Here is a 6,726-nt window from a genome sequence, read left to right on the forward strand (position 1 = left end):
AGCATAGTAGATTAAATGATTATCTGACTCAAAATGCCCCATGCCTGTCCATCTTCTATTTCCAATAACTAGTATGTTGATATTTATGTGTTCCGTTTATTCCTTAACAATATCTACTTTTCCTACATTCATGGTTCTCACATTCCATGTTCCAATCACTAGTGTCTGCTTACAACTATTCCTCCTACTTTGTGCTTCCATACTTGAAAAGTTCAACCTCAGTTGTCCTATCTTCTATTCTGCGTTCTATTTTACAAAGGGTTTTTAAAGGCCTACTATTTCAGAAATAGATGGCTAATCCTTTCTACTTTGGAATATACCTTGAGAAAAAGAGAACTGATGCACAAACAGAGACTTGTACACCAATGTTCATAGCAGCATTAGTTACCATAACAAGAACATGAAAACAGCCTGAATATCTAACCACAATAGATCTTATACTCATTTTTTCAATAATGGCCTTGTACAGCATTTGTCTTTATGAGACTGAGTTTGTTCACTTTCACTTACCATAGTGCTCTCCAGTCCTTCCCAAATTAGGTAGGAATTTACAAAATCATTGTTGCTGACTCGTAGCAGTGGTGCTGAGAATGGGGTTTATTAGGGAAGCAAGTTGGAGAATTGAGGAGACAAAGAATATCACCCAATACAAGTCCAGGTTTTAGGCCAAGTTCCAAGGCACAGCTCTTTCATTAGTTCAGGCTCTGGCTTCAGTTCAGCAGTCAAATGCAAAATATGCCACAAGATTTGCCTCAGAGCAGTTGTAAGGCAACTTCCGCTTCTCCTTCAAGCTTCCAGCAATAACAACAAAAACCTTTAACTGTGGTCAGTATAAATGCAAGAAACATCAGGTCACACCTTACCAGTTTTCCACAACAATGCTACACCACCACCAGGGTCTCACTCTTACCAAGATCTTGCTCCAGTCTCCCTCATGTCTGCCCAGTGTGTGAGGTACTATTTCTCTTATCCTAGCCCCACAGCTGTTGGTGATTTGCAAAACCATACCGATTTACACGACCCTGTGTCTGATGGTAAGGAAACTGAAGACCAGAGGGGGCTAACTGTAATGGCTTATAAAAAAAGAAAACAAAACACCAAACCCTCAAAAACAATAAACAACCCTAAACTCAACTTTTGGCTAACACCACAATACTTAAGAGCAGTGATGTCAGTTTGAAAACTAAAGTGGCCCCAGATTCAGGACACGGTCTTTCAATTATTTGCTATGTATCTGAGGGCCAGATGATTAATAAGGATGATAAAAGAATTGATGACTTTGAGTTTTGTTGTTGGAGAAGAGTACCATATATTCCATGGACATCCCAAAGAATGAACAGGTATGTCTTTAAAAAGGTGCAGTAAGGGTATTTCTTGGAGGAAAGGATGACAAAGCTTCAACTCACATACTCTGGACATGTTGCTACCAGAGTCTATTCCTTGGAAAAGTGTACCATGATTGGAAGGTGGGGAAGTCAGTGAAAGAGAGCTAGACCGCCACTGTTAGGGATTAATGTGGTAACTGCAGCAAGGGGCTCAAGTGTGTCAGAGATAGTGAGGATGAAAGGATAGGAAAAGATCCAGATTGGTTGTTCACAAGAACACTATAAATTAACTAGGCACATAACATCAACACTGTTTACTGAGCATATCACCAAGTATTCTCTCCTATAGAACCAAAGAAGGGTATTAAATACTGACTTCTGGTTATCAAACAAGTACTTAGCTGTTTTTCTCCAAAGTTGAAAAATTACTAGTAGCTATCCTATTGAATAGAACTAATCTAGAGACATATCCATCTCTAGGAAAAACAATAAATATTTCTCAGAAGTATTCTAAGAATAAATCAAATAGTAGTTGTTGTTATTGCTGTTATGTGCCATAATGTCACAGTGACCCACAGTCAAGTCATAATCAACTCATAGTGACCCTATAAACAATAGCTCTCAACCTTAACCTATTCTGAGCAGACCTCACTGTCTCTGATATACTTGACTCCATTGCCAGTCACTGTGTTAATCCTTCTCACTTATGGTCTTTCTCTCTTGCTCTGGCCCTCCACCCTTCCAAGTATGATATTTTTCTCCAAAGACTGACCTTCCTGACAATATGTCCTATATGTGTGAGACAAGACAATGAGATACTATCTCAAGCCAGCAGCAGAGGCAAAGTTTAACAGGACAGCACATAATAAATGTTGGAGAGGATGTGGTGAGATAGGAACTCTTCTACAATGCTGGCGGGATTGTCCAATGGTACCACCACTCTGGAAGGCAGTTTGGCAGTTCCTCAAAAAGTTAAACATGGAAATTCCATATTACTCAATTATTTCCCATGATCAACAGTGTTTGTTAGAACTCCCCGATTAAAACAAGCTTGGAAGCAGGAGTGGAATTCACTTCCAAAACAGCTTGTCTCCGGAAACTATATGAACTTGGAGCAATGACGAATGTTATACAGGTGATCAGTTCTTTTGTTAATAGGGTTGCTATGAGTAATCTACAACTCAACAGCACTTAACAACAACATTTCATTGCTTGGAATATACCAAATAAAATAAGAGCTGAGACTCAAACAGAAACTTGTACACCAATGTTTGTAGCAGCATTATTCACCATCACAAGAACATAGACACAGTCCAGATGTCCAACCACAAACAAATGGATTGAGAAGGTGTGGTACATTCAGACAAAGGAATAGTACACAGAATACAGAAGCAACTATTTTATAAATTACTATCTAACTTGGGAAGGACTGGAGAGCATTATGCTGAGTGAACTCAGTCCCACAAGAACAAATATTGTATAAAACCATTATTGTAGAATGAGTATGAGGATCTGAGGGGAGGGGCAGAAATAGAGACGTGAGGATGGGGGTAGGGTGTCAATCTTTGGGTTGTACATTTCGATGATGGGTGGGGTGAAGGAAATGAAAAGGACTTTTTGTGAAAAACAATTTACTCAAACTTTTTAAATAAATCAGAATTTTTTTAAAAAATAACAAATTATAAAAAAAAAGAATCCTTGTTTCCAAGGAGTAACCTGATTTTATGCTCTCCAAGATAGACCTGTTCTTTTGGCAGTCCATTCTCTTCATAATTCAATATTCTTTTGCAGCACTACAACTCAAAGACATAGATTCACTGTCAACTTATTCATTGTCCAGTTCTCAGAATACAAGGCAAGAAACTGAGAAAATCATGGCTTGGATTAGGTGCATGATAGATTCTAGACTGACATTGTTGCTGTTTCAATTTCTGGTGAGGTTATTTTCAGCAGATTTCCCTAATTCAACTTGTTTTATTATTCCCTGACTGCTGGTATCCAGGATAATGAATGTGGATCCAAGCAGGATAAAATAACAGGATTAGACATATTATAAATAAAAGCAAATCAATAGACTGTTGTTGTTTGATATCAAGTTAATTATGATTCCTAGAAACCCTATGAACAGGATAGCTAAACCTTACCCATTGTTCTACTGTGTCAAACCTTCTGGTTGAAGGATCTTTCTCACCATGATATATTTTTGTATGCACTGGCCTCTCCTGAAAATATGCCAAAAGTATATGAGACCAAATGTTACCATCTGTCCCTTCCTCAAAAAGATTTGTTATTTTGGTAGTCATGAGATATTTAGTACTTATCTCCAACAACACAACTTAAAGGCATTGATCCATTTTCTGTCATCTTTATTCACTGCCCAAATATCACAAGGCATATGAATCTTAAATATGCAACTTTCAGATGTGTATTCTTAAATAACAGGCTTTGACGGTGTGAATCATAACAAATTGTGGTTAACATCAAGAAGAATGAATGTGCTTGTGTGTGTTTGCGTTAAGTGTCATCGAATAAACTATAACTTTTAGCTAAGAAAGATTCATCTGTTCTTTTGCATGTATTGCTATAAGTCATACTTAAATTAAAAGCCTCAACAAAAACAAAGCTATATTTGGGACTCATAGTGACCCTCTGTACAAGACTGAGCCCTAAACCCTGCTCTATCCTGTACCAACCTTATTGTCTCTGACACACCCACCCCCAATACCCCAGTTACTGATTCAATCCATCTCATTGAGGGTCTTCCTCTCTTGTGCTGTCCCTCCATTCTCCAAAACATGATGTCCCTTTCCAAGGACTGGTCTCTCCTTGTAACATGCCGAAAATATGTCAGATGAAGGCTCAGAATCCTTGCCTCCAAGGAGGAGCTTGGTTTTATCCTCTCTTGGAGAAACCTAATTTCCTGGCTGCTGTTAACTAAGAGTGTTGACTGCCGAACCAAGTAAACTAAAATTATTAACTATCTCAATCTCTTCACCATCCATACTGATGCTGCCAAATGGCCCAGTGGTGAGAATCTTTGTTTTCTTGATGTTGAGTTTCAATCCATATTGAAGGAAGCAGTCCTTGACTTTCTGCAGCAAGTGCTTCAGGTCCTCCTCAGTTTCAGCAAGCAAGGTTGTGTCATCCTCAGAACACAGGTTGTTAATGATTCTTCCACCTATCCTGATGCCACATTCCTCCTTGTACAGCCCAATGTCTTGGATGATCTGTTCAGCATACAGATTGAAAAGGTATGGAGACAGAATACATCCCTGATGGACCCCCTTCTTGACTTTTAACCATACATGGTCTCCTTCCTCTATTCAGGAGATGAATTGCATCAGGAAAGTTAGCTGTGAGGGACCTCTCAAGAGTACTGAAGAGCAATGACATCAGGCTGGAGACTAAGGTGCACCTGATCCAGGCTATAGTCTTCTCAATTACGTGCTATGCATCAGAAAGTTGGACAGTGAATAGGGATGATAGAAAGAGAATCGATGTCTTTGAGCTGTGGTGCTGGAGAGGAGTGTTGACTATACCATGGACTGCTAGGAGAACAAAAAGGTTTGTACTGGAGAAGGTGAAGCCAGAATTCTACTTGGAGTCAAGGATTCTGAAGCTTCATCTGACATATTTTGGACATATCGCAAGGAGGGACTGGTCTTTGGAGAGGGACATCATGTTTAGCAGAGTGGAGGGGTGTTGCAGGAGAGGATGACCTTCGATGAGATGGATCGATTCTGTGAGTGGAGTAGTGGGAATGAGATGACAAGGTTGGCACAGGATAGAACTAAGTTTAGGGCTTTTGTACATAGGGTCACTATGAGGTGTAAGCGACTTGATGGCATGTAACAACAACAACAATAGGACAAACCGGTTTGTTCTCCTATCAGTCCATGGTATATTCAACACTTCTCCAGCACCACAGCTCAAAGGCAGCAATTCTCTTTCTATGATCTCTAGTCATTGTCCATCTCTCTAATGTACAGCACTCAATTACAAAGAATATGGCCTGGAGACACACATACACACACGTTGTTGTTAAGTGCTGTCAAGTCGTAGATGACTCATTGTGACCCTATGAAAGAAAGACCTAAACACTTTTATAACTTTTATCTTTTCTTCACATTCATAGAGTATATATTTTATATGACCACACAATTTTTTAATATTTTTCTTTTTTACTGATTTACTTATATATAAAGTTTGCATACATTGCTTCCCATATGGGATCTTTCCCATTTCCCTTATCCACTTCTTCCTCCACACATAAAATTGTGTGACCCTATGATTTACCACCTTCTCAATGCACAATTTCATCCCTGCTTTAATCCTCTCCCCTTGAATCTTCATACACAATCACATTAATGGTTTTGTATAGTATTTGTCTTTACGGGCTTAAGTTAGTTCACTTAGCCTAATGCTCTCCAAAGCCTCCTAAGTTAGGTAATAATTTTTAAAATAATTGTTTTTGCATGCTCCGTGGTATTCCATTGTATGGATATACCATAACTTCTCAATCCATTGGTTTGTAGTTGAAAATTTGGGCTGTTTCCATGTTCCTGTAATGGTGAGTAACACTGCTATGAACATTGGTGAAGAAGTCTCCATTTGTGCCTTAGTTGTAATTTTCTTGGGGTATATTACAAACAGTGGAATAGCTGGGTAATATGGAATTTCTATGTTCACATTTCTGAGGAAATGGCAAACTGCCTTCCAGAATGAAGAGTATAAAATTGATGAATGGGACTTTCTAAAGATTAAATCCCTGTGTGTGTCAAAAACTTTTTCCAAGAGAGGGAAAAGAAAACTCACTGACTTGGAAAAAATATTTGGCAATACCATTTCAGATAAGGGTCTCATGTCAAAACTTTGCAGAACCCTACAGGGCCTCCACAAGAAAAAGACTGAACACAATTACAAAATGGGCAAAAGACATGGAATGAATTTTCACAGAGAAATATATTCAGCTGACAAATAGACATATGAAGAAATGCTCAAAATCTCTAGCAATAAGAGAGATACAAATCAAAACCACAATCAGATACCATTTTGCAGTGGCAAAGTTTAAGAGGACATCAAGTAATAAATGTTGAAGAGAATATAGCCAGATAGCAACTCTTATACATTGTTGATGGGATTTTAAAATGGCATTATCACACAATTTTAATACATTTAGAAAATAACTGAAGAAGTCTCAGTAAGTTTTACATAATTAACATTTTCAATGTAACTACACTGAAATAAGAAATGGAAATCACTCTGTGTGTGTGTGTGTGTGTGTGTGTGTGTATACACCTATGCAAATATAAATATTTGTATTGGGTGGTTGTTATGTGCTATCGAGTTAGAATTTGCACATAGCTAATAATTCAGTGGGCCTCTGGATGCTGTATATTGC

This window comes from Elephantulus edwardii, unplaced genomic scaffold (genome assembly GCF_000299155.1).
Source record: "Elephantulus edwardii isolate Elephantulus edwardi_28Jun2011 unplaced genomic scaffold, EleEdw1.0 scaffold00078, whole genome shotgun sequence".
Taxonomy (NCBI): domain Eukaryota; kingdom Metazoa; phylum Chordata; class Mammalia; order Macroscelidea; family Macroscelididae; genus Elephantulus; species Elephantulus edwardii.